The sequence below is a fragment of the Cygnus atratus genome, chromosome 21 (genome assembly GCF_013377495.2).
Source record: "Cygnus atratus isolate AKBS03 ecotype Queensland, Australia chromosome 21, CAtr_DNAZoo_HiC_assembly, whole genome shotgun sequence".
NCBI classification, from domain to species: Eukaryota; Metazoa; Chordata; class Aves; order Anseriformes; family Anatidae; genus Cygnus; species Cygnus atratus.
The window spans coordinates 2,432,089-2,439,751 of record NC_066382.1 but is presented as its reverse complement, the minus strand read 5'-3'; the positions used below and the strand labels follow the sequence as shown (position 1 = coordinate 2,439,751).

Here is a 7,663-nt window from a genome sequence, read left to right as displayed (position 1 = left end):
CCTTGGCAGGCAGGTCTAAGCTAAACGCACACACACAGCCATCGGAGCCGTAACACACCTCCTCGCTCCCGGGGCAGGCCTGAGGACAGGCACAGACTTGTGCACCCAGCTGGCCCTGGTCGCTTCGTGCCATGCCTCGCACTCCCGGTGCCCTGGCTGTGGCTTGCAGGCGGTATGCCCACACCCACCTGCCCTACAACAGCAGTCGTGGACTGGGACATTCATCTTTCCTTAGGTAACTCATCTCAACAAGAGAGAGAAGCTCTTAAAATACAGAAAACTATTTTTCATTCTGTCCTTCTGAAACTAGTTTTTTAGCGCTCCTTCACGGCTGCCAAAGAATTAGGTTTTCTAATGTCTAGATTGCATTTTCTACCAATACACGAGGTCATGTACTAGATTGTACATCAGGGCAAACCTATAGAGTTCCCAAGTTACACAATTTGAGAATGTGTTAATTTTGGCTTTTTTCCTCTTCCTTTATGTATAAATATAGGTTTTCAGGAAAGTGGGGAGTCACAAAGAAGTGACAGTCAGTAAATGAAGAAGCAACCTTGAAAAGGGGGAAGTAGTTGCTACATAAGGGGAAACACCATAGGCAATGTTATATAATTTTTTTATTTCATTTTTTTTATTTTTTTTAAGTAAAGCCAGTGTTCTGAGTCAAACTTTTGCTTTATTCCTCCTTCCAGGCCATACTAACGGCCCAGTCTGCAAGAAGTTAATGAGACAATACACAGTTCTATGAAGTCAGTTATAGCTTGGAGACTCACAAGTCTTTCAGGTACTTAAAAGGGATGTTCAAACTGCAAAGGGACAACAGAACATGGCATCAGGAAGGAACATAGCACTAAGTTACACAAAGTCAAGGCATTTATCTCAAAAATTGCAGTAAAACATATTCCAGCAGGAGCCACGCTTGGACACAGTGCCTTTGTTAACTATGCCTGTCCATACCCAAATACCATCTACAAAAGCTGACCAAAGAGCAAATTTTCATTTGAGTTGGCTCGGGGGGGGGGGGGGGGGATTTTTCCAAATCCGTAAAGATGAAAGACAGAAGCACCACTAGAACCGTTTCCAAAAAGAATACATATTGGCTGTTATAAAACAAACATTTCAAGGTGGCAATTTTTTCTAAGCACAGTTACATCATACAGGCGTGTAACATTTTGCAAGAGGCATGAACTCTGGACTTGATGAACACTTATCCTCATTAACTGATGGAGATCAGATAAGAGTGTAATCAGCTGAGCCTATCCTATTTATAAAAGAGCTACAGTTACAATAGCAGCTCCGAGCTGCCCAGGTTCAGCAGTGATCTTGGCAGCTCTACTTGCTGGTCTGGATGCATGTAACAGAGAGACTGGTAACACCTCTTCCCTTCTATACAGATTGATGTGCCATGAGAAATTACATCTTACATCACTTTTGAGCATGTTCTCACTAAAGAACATAATCAGAACAACATAGCTCATTAACCAGGTTGTGCTTCTTTTCTCCCAGAGAAAACACTAGGGAAGACTGAATCAAGTGAAACTGAATAAAACAAACATTCACAGTAACACTGAGAAATAAGCATAAAAACATCATGCTTTATTATTTTTTTTTCTACTAGGGCTTTCAGTTCTGTGAAATAAATTCGACTGCCTTTAGATTAACAGAAGAGGTAAGTTAACAAAAATGCTATTGCTTGCCCAATTCATTGCACAGAAGACTGGTGCCAGATATGGAGATGCTCTGCTCTGTCTCAATCTACAACTCAAACCTACTTTCAGCAAAAGGTGTTTCCACTGAACAGGAAAAAACTAACAAATTGTCTCCAGTGACACCTAAGAGGGTTGAAGAACATAGTTCTTACCTCTTGAACCTCATTTCAAACTGTCTCCAATGATTCAGAATTCCTGAGGAATCATGAGAAATAAAAATGTACCAAGTTTAAATTCTGACGAAAACAGTGTCATGAGTGTGACAAATAAGCTATTATCAATGTGCCAAACTACAGAGCTACTGACATAAGGACAGAGTAATGCATGCCACAGCATTGCATTCATTATTCAGGCTGATTACAAATACCTCCAATAGTTACGTAAATGTCTTCATCCCCATTTTAAAGACTGGAAATTAGATTAATTGACTTGCAGAAGGGTTCACAAATCTGTGCCATAGCTGAGATAAGCAATCAGGAATGTTGGCATGGAGCCCCACGCTCAATCCACTTGACAATACAAACCGTCTTTGATAACGCAAGGATAGCACTGAGAGCTGCTGGCAGCCAGTAAAGAAAACTTAGGTAACAGAGAGTGGAGAGAAGCAGGAGAAATCTAACATGCAAAGAATATTGTAAAGGGGAAACGTGCAAATTCTTTGAGTGAGTGAAAGGCCAAAAATTTAGCCCTGTTATGCAAAAGAGCTAGCTAGAAAAAACATACCAGATTGTTCTAAGTGCATTGGCTCCAGTTAACACAGACTACAGCTTTCATAAAGTCTTTGAAGAAATTTTAGCAATGTTAAGACAACCTTATTCAGTAGAAAATGTTCTTAAAGGAGTTTAAGGAGAAATTCTGATGGCTGAATAAAAGTAATATAAAGCCACACTTCAGATGGCCTGCTAGCCATGTGACACAACTTAGGGATAAGACTTGCAAAAAGCACTGGGCTGGATAGCCTGATTACCTCGTTGGACTTGATTATCTGGGATCTACAGGGATGAGACCAAAGTGACCACATTTTCACGTTTTTGGACAGAACAGGTGGCTAAATGTAAATTTCAAGCTCATACAATTCAAGTTAATATCCTATACTCAATACAATCTAGATTCATGCTAAATTATGGGACAAAAATGGGTTTGTACCACTGACCTGCTCCTGTTAGTGTGCAGGACCAACAGCCAATCACACTTCTGGATCTTCCTTTGGAAGTTGAGAGTCCTAAGCAAATTCTAAACGTCTCCCGATTTTTCACAGTTTCACTGCTGACAGGCTTCAGTGTTGGAATGAAAACACAGAGAGAATTCAGCTTCAGAAAGTTCTCCTGCCCCAAAGAGTACAATGATTATGGCAGAAGGCAGCTGAACTGAATAAGTCTGTAACTAAAGGCAGTTTCTTTTTTGGAAACACATGTTCACAGCTGGTTGATTCAGTCCATGGCTTTGAACTGCTCCTAAAATTTCTAACCAGTATTGAGCTGTCACAGTGTTGAGCAACATCCACAACCGAGGATTTTTACTAAGTCTGATCAGTAAAGACGACTGTCCCATCTTGATGAACAATGATTTGGCTTGAACTATACTTGGCATCTGATTTATGCCTCAGCTGGAAGTCATCAATCCTGAGGAAGTTTCAGCAAGTGAAAAGTACTTATTTTGTCTCATCACTAGTAAGGACTATCCCAAGCAAAGATCTCTCCCACCTCCATATAATTCTCTATACGAAAATAAATGTAAACAATTATGCAAATGTATCTTATTCTTTATGAAAATAGACACCTGGGACTTACCTCCTGTCTCACAGCAGGATACAGGAGAGAACTATGGAGAAGGGCTTGGGCTACAACTTGGGGTGTTTTGGGAGGTGCTCCTGTCTCTCCCTGTGTGACTCATGCAGTCTGTTTTTCTGCCTCCAAAGTAGAGATAAAACCAATTACTTCCCTCTTTTTCAATCTTCTCAAGACTGTTGTCTCAATGATACAGGAAATACCTCTTTGCACGCGCCTGAGAAGTGCGCAGTCCGTATTTTAAAGATTTCCAGTTGCTACCCTAATACAAATATGAATTAAAAAAAAAAAAAAGGTCTATTTATTACACCATACTTTACTGTTCATAGGAGACCTGGTAAAGGCAAGCATGCTGCTGCAGCACTGAATTTCAAGCCAAGTCAATAGTTAGATGTGAAATCCAGGGGAATCCAGTTTTCTGCAGGATCCCTCCAAAGTCAAACGCCACTTAAATGTTTACTAGGCTAGACTTCACACTGACAAGGTCAGCACTGTCTGCAATTCCAAGTGGAAAGACTAAAGGGAACTCTAGGGAAAAACTCTTCTGGGTTTGCCATTAAATGCCTTTACCCTGACTGCCTGGGGAGGTCTAGGAAATTGCAGTTCCTACCTGCCCCCAAACCACCAGTGCATCCAATGTTTATGAAAGAATACAGGAGACAACTCCTAATCCAGGAATTGGAGTATTTCAAGGAAACTGGCTTGTTTGTATCACCTAGACTACCCTCAAAACACTTCCCATCACCATAACAAACAGTTGAAATATTAGAAGTCCAATTTCAGCTACTAGCTGGCTTTTGAGAGTCAAGTACACACATTGTTCTTGGTCCTGTTCTTGGTCCTTTACTTGTCAGGAGCTAACCAAGTCAAACAGATAAAATAAACACCTTATTGTAATAGTGGATGAAGTTGGTTCACAAGCTTTCATAATGTCCAAACTTTGAAAACAGTCTGAGAAGCAGTAGCGGAAAAACAGAATAAGAGGGTTCCTCTATGTTCAGTTCCTCTTTGTTGTCGTGTGTTATCAGTCATTGTGACATCTGGAGACCATTATGCAACTGTGGATATAGCAAGAGGCATGAGTTACAAATGACACGGAAACTAAAATGGCCAAACCCTGTTCTTGTCACTATCAAGGGTCAACAGGTGAAAGCACTACCATTACAGGCTGTTGTCTAGGTGCTGTACATACATGAAATTCTGTTATTTTTCTAAAGAGAATGTAACTGAAACGTTCTGACTTAGGTTTAATTAACCTCAACAAAATCTGATACTTACTGTATTGAGCTGGTATGAGATAAAATATTCATATGATGTGCTGCAAACATGGACATTCATTACCGCAATGCAGCTGATGCTTCTTAACTCCGTATGATTTAGAACTCAAATTTCTGCTTTGAAAGTCACTACAGACCCAATTTGCAGCTTGGCCATTAAGAAACATTTTCTTGCAGCCCAGGGACACTGCAGTTCCAACCCCAAGAGCTTTGTTGTTAAGTCCACAGACAGCAAAGTCATGGATATCTGACTATATGGCTCCAAAATCCTTGAAAGTAAGCACTGCTTTGTAGTGGCTGGCTTATCATAGCACTTACAAAGGGCATTCTTGTAGTAAACACTGCCTCTTTTCTCCTTTAAATGGTCTCTTGATTTAAAAGATTACTCTTCCTCATTTTTTTTTCCTGTAACTGAAGTTCTTTGTTCCCTTGACCTCCAGGTTTGAACTGTCCTTTGAGTTACTTAATTGCACAACAAAGAATTCCATCCAGTGCCGTGGTAGTCCTGTGACTTCCCCCCCCCCCCCTTCATAAACCTAGGCTTGATAGTGTCCAGATCCTGATTTGCTGATAAGGGTCATATGGAACCAGTTTTCTTTTTACCAAGAAGTGAGCCAAACTAAGGCCGATGTCAATGCAACATAGAACAGAGACAGAAATAACCATTGGAAAACCTGTGCAAAGGCAAAACTTAAATGCCATTCTGAAAACAGAAGCATATAAAACAGTTGATATGATCAATGCGACAGAAATGCAGAGAAAACCATTTTGGTATCCAAAAGCTTCGATCTAAGATAGGGATTAATTCTGGATAAAAGCCTTACATTGCATTCTTCTGTCAAGAACAGAAATGAGAACAGATTAGTCTCTGCCAACTACTGGTTCATTTGCATTAGAATTCTTGACACCCCAGCATTATTAATGTTCTTCTTTTTCTGTTTTCAGCTCTGTTGTATTTTGCAGATGCTCAGATCACAGATGTATTTGAAAACCTTCCCATTCAAAACCTTTATTCCAGTTCTGAGAAAGCTACAGAAAGGTGAAGGGATCCTTTTCCTTTGCACAAAAGAAAATGTACCTACCAAACACTCCATATTAACAAAACCCAAAAAACAGCCTGCTCTACAGTTAAATGATCCTCTTCTTCATAGCAAAGGGTGAGGTAATTTTTCAGATAAAAGACTGACACACTCAGGAGGTCTGCACCTGCATTTACAATAGCTTGGATGAGATTTCTGGTCCTACTCCCTCATACAGAAGGATTAGATTAACAACTGTGGACCCCAGTGAAGCCTATCCTTTCTCTAAGACGTTTGCACTAGAAAAAGTATCAAAAGGAAGCACATCTGTTCTTGTAGTAATGAGAACAAATCAGTCCTAACTAGCTGAACTTAGGTACCAATTTACGTCCCCTTCAATTAGAGGTGATTTTGTTAATTCAGTGGTGAGGCATCTATTTTAAAAATCAAAGTATCATCCAAAAATATCCACAAATATTGCCATCTCCCACTACACTCATCTCCACCTCAGTCTCCCAGGTAACTATCTATTCCTGAAAGACAGTGTTTTTTTGGGCCTAAAAGATATATGTTAGTTTCCTGTGTGGTCTGATTATTTCTTCTGCTTATGGAGAACAAACTTTGCAGCCTTTCCAGTTCTAGCATTGTCCTCCACCAACACTCAGATTTCCAGTAAGCATGGCTGACACTGAGTCACGCTTTCACTTCCTGTTTTGTCTCCCAGTATTCACCTGTTGTGGGACAGCAGGTTAGTCACTCAGAAAACATTTCAGTAATCAGGTCAACGATGTTGTATTTAGAAGTCTATTACAGAACAACCCCTAATCATAGAAAAATAGGAGTTAGCGAGACCTCAAGATTCCTCTGGCCCAAGGCAGGATCGATATTACCCATGTCATGTCCAGCAAACATCTACCAAAAACCCATCTACAAAAATCGTTCTTAAGGATCTCTGACGGTAGAAACACTACAGCAAACTCAGGCAATAAAGAATGGAATATATTTCAGTGTTATTTGTAACTGCTGCATTAATAAGCTTTTCTAATGAAAGTCTTTCTTGATGCAACTTAAATTCCCATTATTTTTCCTTGCAGAACAGCACATGAAATTGCAACCATTACACACTGTCTGAGGAACTACCACCGCACTGGAAAAGAAAGTTACTTTGTAAGGCTTTCAATAATTCCATCTGTACAACCTAGGATGATGCTAGTCTTTTCTGTAATGGCATGATGTTGTCAACTCATATTTGACTGGGACTGTTTTAATTCTGTGATCCTTGTCTGAAGCAGTGTTAATTACATTTGTCTTCTCGAGCTTGTATTTTTGCATTTTACTATTTTTTCCTAAGTGTATGATCATTTCTTCCACCAATGTTCATCCAATTTTTCTGGACTATTTCTCTAAGCGCCCTAATCATTACAGATTTCAGCATGCTCCAGCATATTTATAGTCCCCTTCAATCTCACATTATCTACTCAAAGTGGACTAAGTGATAAAGATTTTCCTCACATCTTTTGCAAGTTTATTTTTAAAGCAATTGATTTTTGAAGACATTTACTTGCTAAGACAAAACGTGAAGGTATTTGAAATAAGTGAGAAGTTTTAGAATCAATAGCCCTCGTTTCAAACACTTTGACCAACAGTTTTTAACTGATCTCGACTTGTCACATAGAGCTTTCTTGGGTACAAAACCAGCATCAGTTACAACAACCACATTAATGTGTACACATCGGCAGACAAAATGCCATGCTGCCAGCTTATTAATATGGTTGTAATTGCTTCCACTTACACTGAGCTTGTACGTGTGAGTGAATACAGCAAGCTGTAATCATAAGTGTAACCCTGCATTCATTTGCTCGGTACCAATT

The 7,663-nt window shown here is 39.7% G+C and overlaps 2 long non-coding RNA genes across 2 annotated transcripts; one reads left to right on the top strand and one right to left on the bottom strand.

Annotated features, from left to right (window-relative positions):
- The first annotated feature begins 114 nt into the window (after positions 1-114).
- On the top strand, positions 115-7,193 carry LOC118253288 (uncharacterized). The gene is made up of 3 exons (XR_004780374.1): positions 115-235; positions 1,619-1,669; positions 6,887-7,193. It is a non-coding gene; the product is annotated as an uncharacterized LOC118253288 (long non-coding RNA).
- Positions 2,907-4,497, bottom strand: LOC118253287 (uncharacterized). The gene is made up of 3 exons (XR_004780373.1): positions 4,384-4,497; positions 3,500-3,758; positions 2,907-2,983 (listed from the first exon to the last, which is right to left on the bottom strand). It is a non-coding gene; the product is annotated as an uncharacterized LOC118253287 (long non-coding RNA).
- Positions 7,194-7,663: the final 470 nt, after the last annotated feature.